Raw genomic sequence first — 22,925 nt, forward strand, 5'->3', positions numbered from 1 at the left:
TCATTATGTCAATGTGATTTTCTGGATTTTTGTTTTATATTCCATCTCTCACAGTTGAAGTGTACCTATGATAAAAAATTACAGACCTCTGCATGCTTTGTAAGTAGGAAAACCTGCAAAATCGGCAGTGTATCAAATACTTGTTCTCCCCACTGTATAAGATGTTTCTAGTGATTTTTTGGGGGACACATCCATAACAATGAGCTAATGATGCACGATTTTGCCTGGCATAGAACATTTGCTCTCTCGCCATTACACTGTCCAGAGGAGCTAGGCAAGTCTGTTGAGTGGATGTAGTTTGCTACATGTATTTGTATACACTACCGGTCAAAAGTTTTAGAACACCTACTCATTCAAGGGTTTTTGAATAATAGTGAAGACATCAAAACTATGAAATAACACATATGGAATCATGTAGTAACTAAAAAAGTGTTAAACGCATCAAAATATATTTTAGATTTTAGATTCTTCAAATAGCCACCCTTTGCCTTGGTGACAGCTTTGCACACTCTTGGCATTCTCTCCACCACCTTCATGAGGTAGTCACCTGGAATGCATTTCAATTAACAGGTTTGCCTTCTTAAGTTAATTTGTGGAATTTCTTTCCTTCTTAATGTGTTTGAGCCAATCAGTTGTGTTCTGACAAGGTAGGAGGGGTATACAGAAGATAGCCCTATTTGGTAAAAGACCAAGTCCATATTATGGCAAGGCAGCTCAAATAAGCAAAGAGAAACGACAGTCGATCATTACTTTAAGACATGAAGGTCAGTCAATACGGAACATTTCAAGAACTTTGAAAGTTTCTTCAAGTGCAGTCGCAAAAACCATCAAGCGCTATGAACATGAGAACCATCAACTGGCTCTCATGAGGATCGCCACAGGAATGGAAGACCCAGAGTTACCTCTGCTGCAGAGGATAAGTTCATTAGAGTTACCAGCCTCAGAAATTGCAGCCCAAATAAATGCTTCACTGATTCAAGTAACAGACACATCTCAACATCAACTGTTCAGAGGAGACTGTGTGAATCAGGCCTTCATGATCGAATTGCTGCAAAGAAACCACTACTAAAGGACACCAATAAGAAGAAGAGACTTGTTTGGGCCAAGAAACACGAGCAATGGACATTAGACCGGTGGAAATTTGTCCTTTGGTCTGATGAACCCAAATTGGAGATTTTTGGTTCCAACTGCCCTGTCTTTGTGAAACGCGGTGTGGGTGAACAGATAATCTCCACATGTGTATTTCCCACTGTAAAGCATGTAGGAGGAGGTGTTATGGTGTGGGAGTGCTTTGTTGGTGAAACTGTCTGTGATTTATTTAGAATTCAAGGCACACTTAACCAGCATGTATACCACAGCATTCTGCAGCGATACGCCATCCCATCTGGTTTGGGCTTAGTGGGACTATCATTTGTTTTTCAACAGGACAATGACCCAACACACCTCCAGGCTGTGTAATGGCTATTTTACCAAGAAGGAGAGTGATGGAGTGCTGCATCAGATGACCTGGCCTCCACAATCCCCCGACTTCAACCAAATTGAGATGGTTTGGGATTAGTCGGACCGCATAGTGAAGGAAAATCAGCCAACAAGTGCTCAGCATATGTGGGAACTCCTTCAAGACTGTTGGAAAAGCATTCCAGGTGAAGCTGGTTGAGAGAATGCCAAGAGTGTGCGAAGCTGTCACCAAGGCAATTGATGGCTATTTGAAGAATCTCAAATATAACATGTATTTTGATTTGCTTAACCTCTTCAGGATCTGACCTTTTTTTCAATTTTCGCCTAAAATGACATACCCAAATCTAACTGCCTGTAGCTCAGGACCTGAAGCAAGGATATGCATGTTTTTGATACCAATTGAAGGAAACACTGAGTTTGTGGAAATATGAAATGAATGTAGGAGAATATAACACATTAGATCTGGTAAAAGATAATACAAACAAAAAAACATGCGTTTTCTATTTATTTTTTTGTTACATCATCTTTGAAATGCAAGAGAATGGCCACAAAATAATATTGCAGTTTAGGCACAATTTAGAATTTGGCCCCTAGATGTCAGCAGTGTGTGTGCAAAGTTTCAGATTGATCCAGTGAAGCATTGCAATACTGGACTATTTTGTATCAAGTCTGGCCAAATGTGCCAAATTGGTCAATTGATACTTAACTATAGAGAACACAAAAAAATGATATGGTAATACAAAATGTAAGTTTACACACTCCCAAGAATGTCATACATGATGGATCATAAGCTGATACGCTAACTTTCACACATCTAGATGGCCGGGCGGAGTGGGTGTGGAGCCAGAGACAGCAAGGGTTCAAACTGTAGAACCCAGTTCCTACATTTGAATATACATTTTACCAAACAAAACTATGCTACATTTGATCTCTGGGACCCTCATGATGACAAATCAGAGCAAGATAACTGAATGCAAGTACATTATTTACCTTCAGAGGTGAATGTATCAAACCAGTTGCCGTGGTAAGTTTTTTGTTGTTTTGCACACTCCTCAAACAATAGCATGGTATTTTTCGTTGTAATAGCTACTCTAAATTGGACAGTGCAGTTAGATTAACAAGAATTTGGAAATCCTGGAAAGTTTGCTGTTACTTATAACAGTCATGCTAATCACATTAGCGCACGTTAGCTCAACCGTCCCGTATACGGGACACTGATCCCGTAGAGGTTAACACTTTTTTGGTTACTACATGATTCCAAATGTGTTATTTCATAGTTTTGATGTCTTCACTATTATTCCACAATGTCAAAAATAGTACAAATAAAGAAAAACACTTGAATGAGTACAGTGAGGGGGAAAAAGTATTTGATCCCCTGTTGATTTTGTAAATTTGCCCACTGACAAAGAAATTATCAGTCTATAATTTTAAAGTTAGGTTTATTTGTACCGTGAGAGACAGAATAACAACAAAAAAATCCAGAAAAACCATGTCAAAAATGTTATAAATTGATTTGCATTTTAATGAGGGAAATAAGTATTTGACCCCTCCACAAAACATGACTTAGTACTTAGTGGCAAAACCCTTGTTGGCAATCACAGAGGTCAGACGTTTCTTGTAGTTGGCCAGCAGGTTTGCACACATCTCAGGAGGGATTTTGTCTAACTCCTCTTTGCAGATCTTCTCCAAGTTATTAAGATTTTGAGGCTGACGTTTGGCAACTCGAACCTTCAGCTCCCTCCACAGATTTTCTATGGGATTAAGGTCTGGAGACTGGCTAGGCCACACCAGGACCTTAATGTGCTTCTTCTTGAGCCACTCCTTTGCCTTGGCCGTACGTTTTGGGTCATTGTCATGCTGGAATACCCATCCACGACCCATTTCCAATGCCCTGGCTGAGGGAAGGAGGTTCTCACCCAAGATTTGACGGTACAAGGCCCCGTCCATCGTCCCTTTGATGCTGTGAAGTTGTCCTGTCCCCTTAGCAGAAAAACACCCCCAAAGCATAATGTTTCCACCTCCATGTTTGACGGTGGGGATGGTGTTCTTGGGGTCATAGGCAGTCCTTTCAGTCCTTCACGGCGTAGTGTGTTACCAATTGTTTTCTTGGTGACTATGGTCCCAGCTGCCTTGAGATCATTGACAAGATCCTCCCGTGTAGATCTGGGCTGATTCCTCACCATTCTCATGATCATTGCAACTCCACGAGGTGAGATCTTGCATGGAGCCCCAGGCCGAGGGAGTTATTTTGTGTTTCTTCCATTTGCGAATAATCGCACCAACTGTTGTCACCTTCTCACCAAGCTGCTTGGCGATGGTCTTGTAGCCCATTCCAGCCTTGTGTAGGTCTACAATCTTGTCCCTTACATCCTTGGAGAGCTCTTTGGTCTTGGCCATGGTGGAGAGTTTGGAATCTGATTGATTGATTGCTTCTGTGGACAGGTGTCTTTTATACAGGTAACAAACTGAGATTAGGAGTACTCCCTTTAAAGTGTGTTCCTAATCTCAGCTCGTTACCTGTATAAAAGACACCTGGGAGCCAGAAATCTTTCTGAATGAGAGGGGGTCAAATACTTATTTCCCTCATTAAAATGCAAATCAATTTATAACATTTTTGACATGCGTTTTTCTGGATTTTGTTGTTGATATTCTGTCTCTCACTGTTCAAATAAACCTACCATTAAGATTATAGACTGATCATGTCTTTGTCAGTGGGCAAAGGTACAAAATCAGCAGGGGATCAAATACTTTTTTCCCTCACTGAAGGTGTTCTAAAACTTTAGACCGGTAGTTTATATCCATAAAAATGATGCTGACTCATGATTTCGACTGACTGAAAAAAAGCTGCCAGACTGTCTGTTTCTTCCCGACAAGTTCATTACTATGGGATAGCTAGAGATCGAATTTCAATATTGAAATAATGTTGCAAATGTACTAGAAACAGACAGGTTAATACAAATATCCCCTGTTGTAAACCAAATGCTAGTCTACAATAAATGGGAGATAATGCTCTAGATCAGGGGTGTCAAACGTCCGGCCCGCGGGCAGGATCAGGCCCGCAAACGGGTTTAATCCGGCCCGCGAGATGATTTTGTAAAGTATAAAAATGAGCTGCAATTTTTCAATAAAAGAAACTGCTGTTCCAATTGTGTCCACTGGATGGCGCAATAGCAATTGTGTTAAGCAAGCAAACTGTTTATACCGGGGCAGAGCAAATAGGTCAAGCAAGTGCAGCCAGTCCGGATGAGCTACTTTGTTTTGCCCGCAATATTTATTACGGCTTCTACTTTTAACATTATGTGCTTTGGCACCCTCATTGCCCCAATATGTCTCTGTCAAAAAAGAGAAAAGTGGACGCAGAGTGCAGAGTGTTCCAAGAAATTGTCATCCTTCTATTTATTCACGGAATTGAATGGGAAAGCTGTATGTTCGGTGTGATCACAGCATGTTGCAGTGCTGAAAGAATATAACCTTTGTCGCCACTATGTGAGTCTTCATGCCGACCAATATGGCAACTTTCAAGGACAGCGGAGAAGAGAGAAGGTGAATGAACTGTTGGTGGGTCTGAAGAAACAGCAGTCTGTGTTTACTCACAGCCGAGACATCAGTGACGCTGCAGTGAAAGCTAGCTACCTCATTGCTAATGAAATCGCAGTGGCTTCAAAACCATTTAGTGAGGGTGAATTTGTAAAAACATGCATGATGAAGGCAGCAGAGATTGTGTGCCCTGAAAAGCACCAGGCTTTTGCAAATATCAGCCTGACAAGAAACACAGTTGCAGACAGGATTTCCGATCTTTCAGTGGATTTGGACAGCCAGTTGAAGCAAAAAGTAAAGTCATTTATTGCGTTTTCGGTTGCAATTGATGAAAGCACGGACATTACAGATGTTGCACAACTGGCCATTTTCATCCGCGGAGTTGATGACACATTGACCGTCACCGAGGAGTTCGTGGAGTTGGTGCCGATGACAGATACAAGGACAGCAGCTGATATTTTCACTGCACTCGTCGGCGCGCTGGACAGGGTCGGAGTGGACTGGTCCCGCGCTGTCAGCCTGGCTACAGATAGTGCGCCCTCAATTATCGTGAAAAAAGCAGGCGTTGTGACAAAGTTCAGAGAGAAAGTGCAATCTGCAAATGGAGGACGTGATTTTTGGAATTTTCACTGTATTTTGCACCAGGAGGCTTTGTGTTGCAAGTCATTAAAGATGGATAACGTCATGAAGGTGGTCATCCAAACTGTTAATTTCATCCGATCCAGAAGCCTGAATCACCGTCAGTTTGACAGCCTTCTCAGAGAGAAAGACCACATCTATGGCCTGCCATACCACACTGAGGTAAGATGGTTAAGCCGAGGTGCTGTGCTGAGGCGTTTCTTTGATTTACGAGAAGAAATTGAACAGTTCATGGAAGAAAAGGGCAAACCAGTGTTAGAATTTAATTCCGCAGGATGGATGCAGGACCTAGCATTTATGGTGGATGTTACAGAGCACCTGAATAACTTGAACAAACAGCTGCAAGGGCGCAACAAAGTTGCCACACAGTATTATGACAGCATACGTTCTTTCAAGTTGAAGCTGTCATTGTGGGAGACGCAACTCGCCGGTGGTGATGCAGCTCACTTCCCCTGTCTGAAAAATGTGTGCGCGACCCAATATGTGGCAGACATGAAGCGGTTCAAAGATAAAATAACGGGACTGTTAAGGGAGTTTGAGCAACGCTTTCAGATTTTTGGTGAACTGGAGAAAGACTTCAACGTTTTTTGTTCGCCATTCACCGTGAATCCCTCTGATCTGCCCGTCAGCATCCAACTTGAAATAATAGACTTGCAGTGTGACTCGGATTTGAAGGGCAAATTTGCCGCAGCTGGCTTGGACACATTTTATCAGAATCTCTTGCCAGGTTACCCCAACTTGACAGCCCTCGCTGCAAAACTGTTGTGCATGTTTGGAACCACATATCTTTGTGAGCAAGTTCTCTGTAATGAGCATAAATAAAACAAAGCTGCGCTCAAGGCTCATGCACAAGCACTTGAATCACATCCTGAAGTTGGCTGCCACTCAGGATGTGACGCCTGATATTGATGCGCTGGTGAAAGCTAAAAGATGCCAGGTATCAGGAGTCAAATAAACTATGCAACCCCACTTAAAGTGCTGCATGAGACACCCTAATATAGTTCTGTGATCTGTGATATACTTCTGTGAATCACTGAGGCATTGTGTGTGTTGTGTCAATTCCTGACTACAAGCTACAAGCCTAAATCCACCCAGGGTGCTCAAAGCACTCCCAACCTGCAGGGGGCAACCATGCAACCGGAGCTGTTGAAACCAACCACCAGGAAGTGCTCTGGGGACCATATTAACCTGCGCACCCACAAGCAGTGCATGTGCATGGCATCGAAATGTTTGGTAAAAGCTTACTTGGCTCTCACTCATTCCTGAGAAGAGATACCAATGACCACAGCTCCTGATCATCCAAAGACGCAACTGGTTATCAACTGTCAAGTTGTGCGTGATTTCTGGCTGACCACAGCTCTGCCCAAACTTGAAAACGGCTTTATCCTTGATGAACGCAAAGGACAACTCAAAACTGTTCACTTTATGATTTTTTTATTGTCATAAAGATGGACCAGAATAGGTTGATAACCTTCAAAACACACAAACAAAAACCCATGGATTAGTTACAAATAACTCTCAATTCCACTTTCTCAAAAATAAGCATAAACTAATGTTACTGAATCCTCAAACCTAACCAAACAATCATTTCATCATTTAGATTAACCTAGGATCATTGCAAGTTAATAATTAAATATCAATATCATAATTAAACATTTAACAATACACATGATTATAGTAACGTTACTGTCAAGTTCTACGTTCACATAATGAAGTCTTCACTATTTAATTTAATTAATAATTGTATTGTATGTTACAACCAAACAAAAGGGCATATAGAAGCATGAATTCACAACACATTCTGTCCTACCAGTTGCGTCTTTGGATGATCAGGAGCTGTGGTCATTGGTATCTCTTCTCAGGAATGAGTGAGAGCCAAGTAAGCTTTTACCAAACATTTCGATGCCATGCACATGCACTGCTTGTGGGTGCGCAGGTTAATATGGTCCCCAGAGCACTTCCTGGTGGTTGGTTTCAACAGCTCCGGTTGCATGGTTGCCCCCTGCAGGTTGGGAGTGCTTTGAGTGGGTGTCACGAGGTCAGCAATGTTTTGCTCACCTGGAATCCATCTCCAGTCCTCAACTGATGTGGACTTCTGGATCTCTCCCACTCTGTTTGCAAAAAAGGTCTGGTACCCATAACTGTCCCTTTGGATTGCACCCAGCACAGTTTGACTATCTAACAGATGGATCCAACGTCCTACTTGCATCCGACTGTGCTTTTCAATGTATTTCCTGAGTCTTGCAGCGAACACAGCACCACAGACTTCAGCCTTCACTGGTTCTCCTTTTTGGTCAAGTGGTGTAAGCTTGGCTTTGGACTCAACAAGTCGGACCAGGATGCCTTGCTCGGTCTCCCACCTGAAGTATGCCACTGCTCCATAACTCTGGTCGCTCCCATCTGAGAATGTTATTCCCCAGGGTTCTCCAATCCTTTTGACTGGAGTCAGGCTTCTATGGAAGGTAATTTGGTTGAGGTGCCTGTATTCCTCAAACAGGCGGATTGCTTCTCCTCTAAGTTTCTCAGACAGAGGTGTGTCCCATGTGTCTCTTGTTAGAGCTTTGCCTCCAGTTTCTTGGAATGCTTTTCTGACTAAAATGGCTCCTTTCTGTTTGGCAGGTGTTGCAAGGCCTATTGGGTCATACAAACTAGCTACTTGGCTAAGCAGTTGCCTTCTGGTCAGTGGGTTTGGAGTTTTCATTCTCACTTCCTCTCCAACGAGATCTTGACTGATCCTCATCTTCTTTTGTCTCTTTGAGAAGTTTATCGAGGTCATGAGGTACAGTTTGTCTGATTCGACTAAATAACCAACTCCAAGGGCTCTGTTGTCTCCTTCTCTCACTTGGTTGGGGAGGATGAAGACTTCATCTGATGATGTTGGATGTTCTGATGTAGATGTTTGCCTCCCACTTTGGCCTGATCGGACCCACGGCTTGAGGAAGAATCCACCTGCCTTTAGGATTTCTTCGACTTTTTTGGTGGTTCCGTCTAGCTTTTCCAGGTCATTATGGGATGTCAGGATGTCATCTACGTAGGAATCCTCTTCAAGGACCCTCCGTTCCTCTTTCAGATGTGTGAACATGGGCAACTTCGCTGTTTCTCTTATGGCTAGTTGTGCGATGCTGGTCGATCGCCCATGTTGACCCTGGTGATGGCATATTCCTCAATGTCCCCATCATCACCGTCTCTCCAGAGGAATCTATGGAGGTGCATCTCCAGGTCTTCGAGCCACACAGAATTGTACATCTTTTTGATGTCGCCGAGAGCAGCATGGATTCCTCTCCTGAACCTTAGCAGTACCGCTCGAATAGGATTAAGTACATCAGACCCTTTCAGAAGAAGGTCATTCATGCTGCTTCCTCTAAACCTCTGGCTGCTGTTCCATACCAGTCGGACAGGTGTAGTTATAGAGTGTGGGTTTGGTGCTATCAAGTGACTGACGTACCATACTGGACCTTTCCAGTCGGCAATGGTCTTTCTAGTGAGTTTCTTTGCTGCCTTCCTTTCCACCATCTCATGAACCTGAGTTGTGTATGCTGCACGCCAATCTGGTTCTCTCTTGAGTTGTTTCTCCGTCCTCAGAAACGTGGCTTTCACTGCGCTTCTGTTGTTGGGCAGGGAACTTGGATCTTCAATCCAAGGGTATTTTGTGTCCCAGTGAGGCTCCTGACTATGCACATCTGACTCCACGTAACTGAGACCTTGCCTGATTATCTCAAGCTCTCTTTCTTCACTAAGAGTCATGTCTTTGCCTCCTGGTTGACAGTTACCACAACGACATCCTCCACACATGGGTTCACAGGCCGCACCAATGCTGTCCCACTTCCACCAGTCCAAGAACTCTTTGCCAATAACAGTGGTTTTAGTTTCAGCTCTAGATTCTTGCATCTCAGCAATTTCTTGATACTTTACTGCTGTGATTCTCATAGATCGTGCAAAATGAGTTTCAGAATTGTGCAGGGCCATGTCCACTACTTCACAGAGGTCTGGATGTGCTCCTCCAACGGTCTTTCCTAAAGGGCTCTCCCACAGGACAAGATCTCCTACTACCTTTACTCTCTGTGGAGCAAGTCTTCCTTCCCGGTGGCTTATGAGAAGCTCAACATGTTCTGGTCTGTGAAGGTCTTCCAGGTTGGTATCGGGGAAGAACTTCTTGAGGTGTTGTGCTTTGATTGCTCTGTGAACTTTTGCAATCTCATCCAACCCATAACAGATCAGCTCATGAGCTTTCTCCGTGCCTCTTGGTGTCTTGACTCTCACCTTGAGTAAGTATCTTTTGGTCTTCACCTTCATGGCCATGCCTCCAACTCCATGGACGACTAGTGTGATCCTTTCACTTCGAAGCTTCAGTCTCCTGGCGGCTGTGTGAGTGATGTAGTTGGTGTCTGATGCTAAGTCAATGAGAGTTCCAATTTTCTGCCCTGCGTTAGTAGTTACTTCGAGAAGCATAAGAATAACTGGTAATTCACGTGTGCTTGAGTCCATTCCCCCAGGAAGGCTTCCTCCAGTGCAGTGTGATTTTGCCATGTTGGTGAAAGCATTCCTGAATTTTTCTGCCACGTCCGGGGTGAGCTCACGTATTAATCTCTCTTGCTCCTCTGTGAATGTTTGCCTCCTGGTGCTGGGTTTTTCCACTTTCACGTATTCTTTCCTCTTAGCCCCTCCTTTAAGGCAGAGAAAGAAATGGTGATCCGAGGAGCTTCCTCTTTTGCAGTCTCTGTTTCTGCAAAGGTAAGTGTCCGTACATTCCTCATCCTCTCCATGACATCTGAGGCATCTTCTGCATGCTCCCAGTCTTTCGACAGCATTCAGCTTCTCACTAGGCTTTAGTTCTTTGAACTGCTTACAAAAGAAAATATTCTCACGGTGCTTTTCATCTCCACACACAACGCATCCTCCCTTTCTCGTGGACCTTGTGGAAGCATACCGCTTCTCCGGGTACGTAGCTTTCTTTTCAGGGTTTTCACTTACACCCAACTGGCGCAGGTCTCTACATATTCTCTCGTCCACACTGTCAAGAAGTTGAAACTTCTTCACCTCCACTGAACCAGTCGGCTCTCCCTGCTTTTGCAGGCTCTCCCAGTCTTTCCTCCATCTGTGGAAATTCCTCCTAAGCCCAGTGAATTTAGGTAGACTGGTTGGTTTTATTCTCACCACTGGTTGTGGGACTGCTCTTGGTTCAGGAGAGGAATCCATGCTGCTCTCGGCGACATCAAAAGGATGTACAATTCTGTGTGGCTCGAAGACCTGGAGATGCACCTCCATAGATTCCTCTGGAGAGACGGTGATGATGGGGACATTGAGGAATATGCCATCACCAGGGTCAACATGGGCGATCGACCAGCAGGGTGTATCGCACAACTAGCCATGAGAGAAACAGCGAAGTTGCCCATGTTCACACATCTGAAAGAGGAACGGAGGGTCCTTGAAGAGGATTCCTACGTAGATGACATCCTGACATCCCATAATGACCTAGAAAAGCTAGACGGAACCACCAAAAAAGTCGAAGAAATCCTAAAGGCAGGTGGATTCTTCCTCAAGCCGTGGGTCCGATCAGGCCAAAGTGGGAGGCAAACATCTACATCAGAACATCCAACATCATCAGATGAAGTCTTCATCCTCCCCAACCAAGTGAGAGAAGGAGACAACAGAGCCCTTGGAGTTGGTTATTTGGTCGAATCAGACAAACTGTACCTCAGGACCTCGATAAACTTCTCAAAGAGACAAAAGAAGATGAGGATCAGTCAAGATCTCGTTGGAGAGGAAGTGAGAATGAAAACTCCAAACCCACTGACTAGAAGGCAACTGCTTAGCCAAGTAGCTAGTTTGTATGACCCAATAGGCCTTGCAACACCTGCCAAACAGAAAGGAGCCATTTTAGTCAGAAAAGCATTCCAAGAAACTGGAGGCAAAGCTCTAACAAGAGACACATGGGACACACCTCTGTCTGAGAAACTTAGAGGAGAAGCAATCCACCTGTTTGAGGAATACAGACACCTCAACCAAATTACCTTCCATAGAAGCCTGACTCCAGTCAAAAGGATTGGAGAACCCTGGGGAATAACATTCTCAGATGGGAGCGACCAGAGTTATGGAGCAGTGGCATACTTCAGGTGGGAGACCGAGCAAGGCATCCTGGTCCGACTTGTTGAGTCCAAAGCCAAGCTTATACCACTTGACCAAAAGGGAGAACCAGTGAAGGCTGAAGTCTGTGGTGCTGTGTTCGCTGCAAGACTCAGGAAATACATTGAAAAGCACAGTCGGATGCAAGTAGGACGTTGGATCCATCTGTTAGATAGTCAAACTGTGCTGGGTGCAATCCAAAGGGACAGTTATGGGTACCAGACCTTTTTTGCAAACAGAGTGGGAGAGATCCAGAAGTCCACATCAGTTGAGGACTGGAGATGGATTCCAGGTGAGCAAAACATTGCTGACCTCGTGACAAGAGGAGCAACCCCAGAGGACCTCAAAGAGAACTCTGTGTGGCAGAACGGCCCAGAGTTTCTGAAACGACCTGTAGAGGATTGGCCGACAAAGTCAGCCAAAGAAGTCGCTGCAGATGCCAAAGAAGGCATAAACAAGCTCCAAAGGAAATGTTTTACAGCAGCACTGACCCGAGCGCAGGTGGGGAAAAAAATCCAACATGCTCCACGTATACCAATATCTCCAACCTCTGACAAAGGTAAAGACCTGCAAAGCAGCCCTAATGGAAGAGGGCACCAAATCCAAGTCCAAAGACCACCTTCTGGTTATTCAGTGGGGAATATCCTTAACATCAGCAAGTTCAGCAGTTTAACCAGGTTGACAAGAGTCATTGCCTGGGTGTGGAGAGCTGCCACAAGGTGGAAAGAAATGCTAGCCAAGACCACCACCACAAGCAAGCCAAAGAAAAAGGAAATTCCTTCAGCTCTTGAGATCAAGTCCAGAATCAAGAAAGCTACACTTACCATCATGGAGTGTGAAGATGCACTCAGGGATCTCTTCCTTGCAGCCCAAAATGATGTAACCTGGCCAGACACCACACTCAGCAGGCTTGCTGTGGTCAAAGAGGAAAACACTGGACTCTTGCTCTGTGGAGGAAGATTCCAAATCTTTAATGAAGAAAAAACTGCAGTACCAATCTTGCCCTGCACGTCATGGGTATCCTCCCTTCTAGCTCAAGAAGCCCACAAGACAAATCATGAAGACATCGCAGGCACACTCCTCCGGATGAGAAGGAAAGCGTGGGTGGTAAGAGGCCGGAAACTAGCTCAAAAGATCGTTGATAACTGTGTGACATGCAGGAAACTTAAGGCCCGGAGATGCCAACAGATCATGAGTGACCTTCCATCGGAGAGAATAACACCAGCCAATCCTTTTGAGTACACTACAGTGGACTTATTTGGACCTTATGAAGTGAAGGATGAGGTGAGAAAGAAGGTGAAACTTAAGGTGTGGGGAATTGTCTTTTGCTGCATGGTGTCAAGAGCTATGCACACAGACCTTGTCAGCGACCAGTCAGCTGAAGGCTTCCTGTTAGCCTACCAAAGATTTACGGCACTGAGAGGGCATCCAAGGAAATTGTGGTCGGATCCTGGAAAAAACTTTGTCGGAGCCAGACCTGCCCTCAAAGAACTCTACATGTTTCTGGACCGACTGGAGAAGTCGAAGCTTGAAAACGACGTTTCCAAGCATGGCACAGAATGGAGCTGGAGGATCCATCCAGCAGACTCACCTCACAGAAACGGAGCTGCTGAAGCCGCTGTCCGAACTGTGAAGCGGGCTTTACACAATCTGGGAGGTAATGGAGTCCTCACATGGGGTGAATTTCAGACTTTCCTTTATATGGCTTCCAACCTTGCCAATGAGCGGCCTATTGATGCCAGGACTCAGAGCAGAGAGGACTGTGTAGAATACATTAGCCCAAATTCACTTCTACTCGGACGAACCGGACCCAGAGGAGATCCAGGGACCTTTGACTTTGAAGGTTACTCCTACAAGAGATTAAGAACCATCCAAACAGAAGTTGACCGATTCTGGAGGAAATGGAGTCAGTTAGCTGGACCAAACCTGTTTGTCCGGACCAAGTGGCACACCGCTCACAGGAATGTGGCAATTGGAGATGTCGTCTGGCTGGCCGACCAGAACGCCTTGAGAGGTCAGTACAGGCTTGCCAGAGTTATTGACGTTAACACTGACAAGAAGGGAATTGTGAGGGATGTATATCTCCGATCCTTCCCCAGCTACCCAGTCGCAACTGTGAAGCCCACTAAAAAGATGGAAAAAGATTCAATCAAGATACCAGCAACAGTCCTTCACAGGGATGTCAGACGGATAGTTGTCTTGCTTCCAGTTGAAGAGCGGCAGCAACAGGATCAAAAATAGAGTAACTGAATCCAACACATCACAGTTCTGTGTGACCTCCTTGGGTTGAAGAACCAGGAGGTCAAGTGGGAGGTGTTGTGTCAATTCCTGACTACAAGCTACAAGCCTAAATCCACCCAGGGTGCTCAAAGCACTCCCAACCTGCAGGGGGCAACCATGCAACCGGAGCTGTTGAAACCAACCACCAGGAAGTGCTCTGGGGACCATATTAACCTGCGCACCCACAAGCAGTGCATGTGCATGGCATCGAAATGTTTGGTAAAAGCTTACTTGGCTCTCACTCATTCCTGAGAAGAGATACCAATGACCACAGCTCCTGATCATCCAAAGACGCAACTGGTAGGACAGAATGTGTTGTGAATTCATGCTTCTATATGCCCTTTTGTTTGGTTGTAACATACAATACAATTATTAATTTAATTAAATAGTGAAGACTTCATTATGTGAACGTAGAACTTGACAGTAACGTTACTATAATCATGTGTATTGTTAAATGTTTAATTATGATATTGATATTTAATTATTAACTTGCAATGATCCTAGGTTAATCTAAATGATGAAATGATTGTTTGGTTAGGTTTGAGGATTCAGTAACATTAGTTTATGCTTATTTTTGAGAAAGTGGAATTGAGAGTTATTTGTAACTAATCCATGGGTTTTTGTTTGTGTGTTTTGAAGGTTATCAACCTATTCTGGTCCATCTTTATGACAATAAAAAAATCATAAAGTGAACAGTTTTGAGTTGTCCTTTGCGTTCATCAAGGATAAAGCCGTTTTCAAGTTTGGGCAGAGCTGTGGTCAGCCAGAAATCACGCACAACTTGACAGTGTGTTTGTGTGTTGTTTGTCCTCAGAACTTTCAAATAACTTGAGGTGTTTTATGATTAATAGTGATGTTGTGCTTTTGGACACACTGTCCTCAGGCTCCAGCTTTATGTTTATATGTTTTTATGTTGATGTGCTATTGTTTTTAATGGATTTTTTTTTATTTGTATATTTAACCTATTCTTGACTCTGTGGTTCTTGCACTTGTTTGGGGAACAGGATTTCATTATTTGTATCTACATTTCTGCCTGAGAAATGACACCCTGATATAGTTCTGTGATCTGTGAAACAGTTCTGTGAATCACTGAGGCATTGTGTGTTTGTGTGTTCTTTTTCTTTAGAATTTTCAAATAAACTTGAGGTGTTTTATGATTAATAGTGATGTTGTGCTTGTACTAATTTGGACACACTGTCCTCAGGCTCCAGCTTTATGTTTTATGTTGATAGTATTAAAACAAAGAAAACAATCTGAAGTTGTTTTTAAGTTATATATACCATGATTTTACCGGTCCGGCCCACTTGGGAATAGATTTTCCTCCATGTGGCCCCTGAGCTAAAATGAGTTTGACACCCCTGCTCTAGATGCTTTTTTTATTTATTTAACCTTTATTTAATCAGGGAGTCATACTGAGACCAAGGTCTCTTTTACAGATGAGCCCTGAATTACATACAGTAAATTACAGAAAATACACACATTAAAATATAAATACAAAATGCAAGCAGAAAGAAAGAAAAACATGGTAATATAAAACAAACACTTTCATCTAATAAGCTCCTCAATCAGCTTTCTGAATTGCCCTAGAGGCACAAAAACATCACATTTTAGATCATTTTGAAGATTGTTCCACAAATATGGTGCAAGAAAACTAAAAGCTGATTTACCTAACTCAGTGGAGATCAAAGGAATTTCCAGAGTTAACCATCCCTGAGACCAGGTGTGGTAACTCGTATGTCTGAAGTTTATTAATGACGTTAGGTACGGTGGGAATTTTTGTAAAAGGGCTTTATAAATGAAAACATAGCAATGTATCAACCTACCTAACATTACTGAGGGCCAACCAACTTTCTGGTAGAGAACGCAGTGATGTGTACTACATTTGTCGCCCGTTAATAAAGCCCAGTGTGCTATGATAAACTGCATCTAATGGCTTTAATGAATTGGGAGCTGCGTTCATATAGATGATGTAGCCGATAGGAATAACCTGCTTTCTACTATTTAGCGAGAGGCAGGACCCATTTTATTCTCAGCTTCTTAACTAACTCATCAATATGGTTTTTAACCCAAGTCACATATCGCATATTGAGCAGCAACCGTCCCGGGATAGGGACACCGATCCCGTAGAGGTTAAAAGACAGTGGAGATCAAGTTTATAAATTGCTTGGCTGGGCTGATGAGACTGGATGGATTGCGCAGTGAGATGGAATAGTGAATAGGCATTTCAATGTCATAGCCTTAGCCGTTGGTAACTTGTGGAATAGACACTGGTTGGAACACTGTTTTAACCAATCAGCATCCAGGATTAGACTGACCCATTTTATAAACTCGAATAGGCTACACGGTTGTTGTCTTTTCACTGTTGATCAACAATGCAATTTCAGGAAAACATCGGACATTATAAAATAATGAAATGTCTTTCTCCTACCCAACAAACAATTTTAATCAATGATTCATTTTATGCATTTATATTATTTGGGCACGGAGAGTAGGCCTAGCTCCGTGATAAGAACCGCCTGAGATCAAGATAACAAAACATGTTGCTTGTTTTGTCTTAGCCCAGTTTAAACCGAGTGGAACTAGTCTTATAACATATAGGCCTACCCATCTGGCAAGTTATTTGCTGACCCGTGCCTCTACCTGTTTGGCAACACATGTCCGAATGTATATCAGTAATCAGTACACGGTTCTGATTATGAGGTTGTCATTTGCATCGCCGAGCAGTGCCCAAGAAACAATTGAATCCAATTATGAGATGCTACCAACCCCCTCCAAAACCAAACCAAACATGGAGTCCATGTTGTCTTCTCACTTTGCGCGCACACCTGTCTGTGTTTCACACCTGTTTGTCCAAGCTAATCAGCCTCGCAATAGTCCGCCACAATGGACACGCCATAATATCCATAAACACATGGAAATGGCTCCAATGGTTTTCCCACCATTCATTATTCACATCGTGAATTTTACTTGTTGTAGGCTTACCTTGGTGTGACGTTTTGATAGCTGTGTAATTCTCTCTCAGACAAGGTGAGTTTTGTCAATATCTTTGCCTCAATTTACTCGAAAAAATTTGCAATGCTAATTATTGATAAAAGTTGCGTTGTCCGAGAGGGTGGTGATACTGTAGCATCTAACAATTGCATTAAATTATTTATTGGGCACTGCTCGGTGATGCAAACCAGGACCTCTTAATCAGAACCGTCTACCGATTACGCACATACATTCCAGCGTCAGACACATGCTGCTAAACAGGTACAGTCATTTGCCGCATCCTTAACTCAAACGCTTCTCCAATGTTATGTGCTAAGACGGAACATTACTTTTAAAATGACTGTACTTACTGTTATTAATTGCATATGTGATGACGAGCTCTGTAGGGCACATTGTGTCTATGTGTTCTATAGCCTACTCGCAAGTCTCCAGTACAGGATTTGGTCGGGAGAGGTTGTGTTTTCTCTAGCAGGAGGTAAGCTTGGCTTCTTATATGGTGTTGAGTAAAGCTTAAACCATGTATTTAGATCGTAGGTAGGTAGTTGTAGTTAGGTATTGTAGGTAGTTTATTTAGGTAGTTATTTAGGTAGTTATTGTAGGTTTCCGTAGGTAATTATTGTAGGTAAGTATTGTTTACGGCGGAGCCCGGCGAAGCACGAGGCTAGCTAGCTAGCGGGTAGCTACTGGTAACGTTTAGCAACGGTGGAGAGTTGTTTCTAATGTTATTTCACGCTTAAGAGTACCTGTAATTAAGCCAGCTAGTTACCTACCATTCAGCCGTTTTTCTAACCTCATTATCTGAGCCATCAACGTTAGGTAGTTAGTAGCTACTGTACTTAATTACACCTACTGATTAAAGAAGACAAATGTTAGCTGGCGTCGGGTAAGTTTGGCGTTATACATAGCTTGGGCGTTGTCGAGTAAGGCTTAATTATGTATTTAGATTGTAGTTAGGTATTGTAGATAGGCCCGCAGCACGAAGCTAGCTAGCTAGCCGTTTTTTCAAACAAAGTCAACACAGTAGCCATTGCTAGCTAGCCAACACGACCAGCTAACTGTACTGCAGTAGCTAAATACAATATATTTGTGCTAGCTAGCCAACGTTTAATTTTTGCTGCGTTATGAAAGGAACCAGACACGGACACGAATTATCTGTTTAGTGTGTTAACACACTATTGGTAGTTTGTTGTAACCAAGTATTGGTGCTAAACTGTGTGTTATTGGATGCTAGCATGCTAGTTAGCTATGGCATCATAGTTAGGCATCGTGGGCTGTTGTGGGTAGTTATTGTAGGTTAGCATTGTTTTCGGCGGTGCCGGGTGTAGCACGAAGCTAGCTAGCTAGCCGTTTTTCAAACAAAGTCAACACAGTAGCCATTGCTAGCTAGCCAACACGACCAGCTAACTGTACTGTAGTAGCTAAATACAATATACTTGTGCTAGCTAGCCAATGTTTAATTATTGCTGCGTTATGAAAGGAACTAGACACGGACACGAATTATCTGTTTAGTCTGTTAACACACTATTGGTAGTTTGTTGTAACCAAGTATTGGTGCTAAACTGTGTGTTATTGGATGCTAGCATGCTAGTTAGCTATGGTGTCATAGTTAGGCATCGTGGGCTGTTGTGGGTAGTTATTGTAGGTTAGCATTGTTTTCGGCGGTGCCGTATGTAGCACGAAGCTAGCTAGCTAGCCGTTTTTCGAACAGAGTCAACACAGTAGCCATTGTGTGCTGTACTGTGGCAGCTAAATACAATTTATTTGTGCTAGCTAGCCAACGTTTAATTATTGCTGCGTTATGAAAGGTACTAGACACGGACACGAATTATCTGTTTAGTGTGTTAACACACTATTGGTGGTTTGTTGTGACCAAGTGTTGGTGCTAAACTGTGTGTTATTGGATGCTAGCATGCTAGTTAGCTATGGTGTCATAGTTAGCTAGCTGAATAAAGTGGGTTGAGTCTATTCCTTGAAACATTGAACCGCTGTGGTTCACAACAATTCTGATTTCTAAAGGTGGAAGTTGGGAGAGTTTTTGTTCGGGTGGTTCAGTGAAACAATTATAGTTTCTGAGGTGGAAGTTTTGGTGAGGGAGGCCCTGCTCTCTCCTCTCCCAGATGTTTAGTTCATTTCATTCCGATCTCCTCTGCATTATTGTAGCCATTTGCTACAGCCTGTCAACTATGCCTCTGCCTATCCCTGTTCTCTCCTCTCTGCACAGGCTACACAAACGCCTCACACCGCGTGGCTGCTGCCTCTCTAACCTGGTGGTCCCTGCACGCACCCCACACCTGGAGTTCCAGGTCTCAGGCAGCCTCTGGAACTGCCGTTCTGCTGCCAACAAAGCTGACTTCATCCCAGCCTATGCTAACCTCCAGTCCCTCGACTTCCTGGCGCTGACGGAAACATGGATTACCACTGAAAACACTGCTACTCCTACTGCTCTCTCCTCGTCTGACCATGTGTTCTCGCATACCCCGAGAGCATCTGGTCAGAGGGGTGGTGGCACAGGAATCCTCATCTCTCCCAAGTGGACATTCTCAATTTTTCCCCTAACCCATCTGTCTATCTCCTCATTTGAATTCCATGCTGTCACAGTCACTAGCCCATTTAAGCTTAATATTCTTGTCATCTATCGCCCTCCAGGTTCCCTTGGAGAGTTCATCAATGAGCTTGACGCCTTGATAAGTTCCTTTCCTGAGGATGGCTCACCCCTCACAGTTTTGGGGGATTTCAACCTCCCTACGTCCACATTTGACTCATTTCTCTCTGCCTCCTTCTTTCCACTCCTCTCCTCTTTTGACCTCACCCTCTCACCGTCCCCCCCTACTCACAAGGCAGGCAATACGCTTGACCTCATCTTTACTAGATGCTGCTCTTCTACTAATCTCACTGCAACTCCCCTCCATGTCTCCGACCACTACTTTGTTTCCTTTTCTCTCTCGCTCTCCTCCAACACTACTCACTCTGCCCCTACACAGATGGTAATGCGCCGCCGCAACCTTCGCTCTCTCTCTCCCACTACTCTCTCCTCTTCCATCCTATCATCTCTTCCCTCTGCTCAATCCTTCTCCCTCCAATCTCCTGATTCTGTCTCCTCAACCCTCCTCTCCTCCCTTTCTGCATCCTTTGACTCTCTGTGTCCCCTATCCTCCCGGCCGGCTCGGTCCTCCCCTCCAGCTCCGTGGCTTGATGACTCATTGCGAGGTCACAGAACAGAGCTCCGGGCAGCGGAGCGGAAATGGAAGAAAACTAAACTCTCTGCCGACCTGGCATCTTTTCACTCCCTCCTCTCTACATTTTCTTCATCTGTTTCTGCTGCTAAGGCCACTTTCTACCACTCTAAATTCCAAGCATCTGCCTCTAACCCTAGGAAGCTCTTTGCCACATTTTCCTCCCTGCTGAATCCTCCCCCCCCCCCCCCCCCCCCACCCCTCCTCTCTCTCTGTGGATGACTTCGTCAACCACTTTGAAAAGAAGGTTGATGACATCCGATCCTCGTTTGTTAAGTCTAATGACACTGCTGGTCCTACTCACACTGCCCTACCCTATGCTTTGACTTCTTTCTCCCCTCTCTCTCCAGATAAAATCCTGCGACTTGTGACTGCAGGCCGCCCAACAACCTGCCCGCTTGACCCCATCCCCTCCTCTCTTCTCCAGACCATCTCCGGTGACCTTCTCCCCTACCTCACCTCGCTGATCAACTCATCCTTGACCGCTGGCCATGTCCCTTCCGTCTTCAAGCGAGCGAGAGTTGCACCCCTTCTCAAAAAACCAACACTCGATCCCACTGATGTCAACAACTACAGACCAGTATCCCTTCTTTCTTTTCCTTCCAAAACTATTGAGCGTGCCGTCTTTAGCCAACTCTCTTGCTATCTCTCTCAGAATGACCTTCTTGATCCAAACCAGTCAGGTTTCAGGACTGGTCATTCAACTGAGACTGCTCTTCTCTGTGTCACGGAGGCTCTCCGCACTGCTAAAGCTAACTCTCTCTCCTCTGCTCTTGTCCTTCTAGACCTGTCTGCTGCCTTTGATACTGTGAACCATCAGATCCTCCTCTCCACCCTCTCCGAGCTGGGCATCTCCGGCGCGGCTCACTCCTGGATTGCGTCCTACCTGACCGGTCGCTCCTACCAAGTGGCGTGGCGAGAAGCTGTCTCCGCACCACGTGCTCTCACCACTGGTGTCCCCCAGGGCTCAGTTCTAGGCCCTCTCCTATTCTCCCTATACACCAAGTCACTTGGCTCTGTCATATCCTCACATGGCCTCTCCTATCATTGCTACGCTGACGATACACAACTAATCTTCTCCTTTCCCCCTTCTGATAACCAGGTGGCGAATCGCATCTCTGCATGTCTGGCAGACATATCAGTATGGATGACGGATCACCACCTCAAGCTGAACCCTGGCAAGACGGAGCTGCTCTTCCTCCCGGGGAAGGACTGCCCGTTCCATGATCTCGCCATCATGGTTGACAACTCCGTTGTGTCCTCCTCCCAGAGTGCGAAGAGCCTTGGCGTGACCCTGGACAACACCCTGTCGTTCTCCGCTAACATCAAGGCGGTGACCCGATCCTGCAGGTTCATGCTCTACAACATTCGGAGAGTACGACCCTGCCTTACACAGGAAGCGGCACAGGTCCTAATCCAGGCACTTGTCATCTCCCGTCTGGATTACTGCAACTCGCTGTTGGCTGGCCTCCCTGCCTGTGCCATTAAACCCCTACAACTCATCCAGAATGCCGCAGCCCGTCTGGTGTTCAACCTTCCCAAGTTCTCTCACGTCACCCCCCTCCTCCGCACACTCCACTGGCTTCCAGTTGAAGCTCGCATCCGTTACAAGACCATGGTGCTTGCCTATGGAGCAGTGAGGGGAACGGCACCTCCGTACCTTCGGGCTCTGATCAGTCCCTACACCCAAACGAGGGCATTGCGTTCATCCACCTCTGGCCTGCTGGCTCCCCTTCCTCTGCGGAAGCATAGTTCCCGCTCAGCCCAGTCAAAACTGTTCGCTGCTCTGGCACCCCAATGGTGGAACAAGCTCCCTCACGACGCCAGGACAGCAGAGTCACTCACCACCTTCCGGAGACATTTGAAACCCCACCTCTTTAAGGAATACCTGGGATAGGATAAAGTAATCCTTCTACCCCCCCCCCCCAAAAAAAAAGAATAAAAAAAAAAAAAGTGTAAAGTGGTTTTCCCACTGGCTATAGGGTGAATGCACCAATTTGTAAGTCGCTCTGGATAAGAGCGTCTGCTAAATGACGTAAATGTGCCCTTGAGCAAGGCACTTAACCCTAATTACTCCTGTAAGTCGCTCTGGATAAGAGCGTCTGCTAAATGACTAAAATGTAAATGTAAATGTAAGTATTTGGTTAGGCCTTGTTGGTAAGTGTTACCACACAGGTTAAGATTGACAGACAGACTCAATTACCTTTTTGTTGTACCTTGTACAAAGAACATTTGTACCTAGTTAGTGTGAAAGCCAGTCTTACTTCAGGGCGTCAGGTCAGGTGAAGCCTACATGGCCTTACTACTAAACACAATGTGAGGACAGGTGAGTTGAAGCTAGCCCCTCTGGTAGCCTACTCTTTAGAGACGGACGGAGGATGTTATTTGATGAGCTCCCCAACTAGCTGAGCAGCACATTAACATGAAAGAGCACTTCACCCATGACCCGGGAGCTGAAACATGGTTCTGAGAGGGAGAAGAGGCCGGAACAAAAGAAGGACAGGTCTCTGTCTGCGTCCCAAATGGCACCCCATCCCCTTTAAAAGTAGTGCACTGTAAAGGGAATAGAGCACCATTTGGGATGCATCCAGTATTTTTTTTTTTGCCATATCGACCATAGATGTGAGGGAGATGAGCGGTCAATATGCCCACATCCAATTAAAG

The sequence above is a fragment of the Coregonus lavaretus genome (assembly GCF_964263955.1).
Source record: "Coregonus lavaretus genome assembly, chromosome: 14".
NCBI lineage: Eukaryota > Metazoa > Chordata > Actinopteri > Salmoniformes > Salmonidae > Coregonus > Coregonus lavaretus.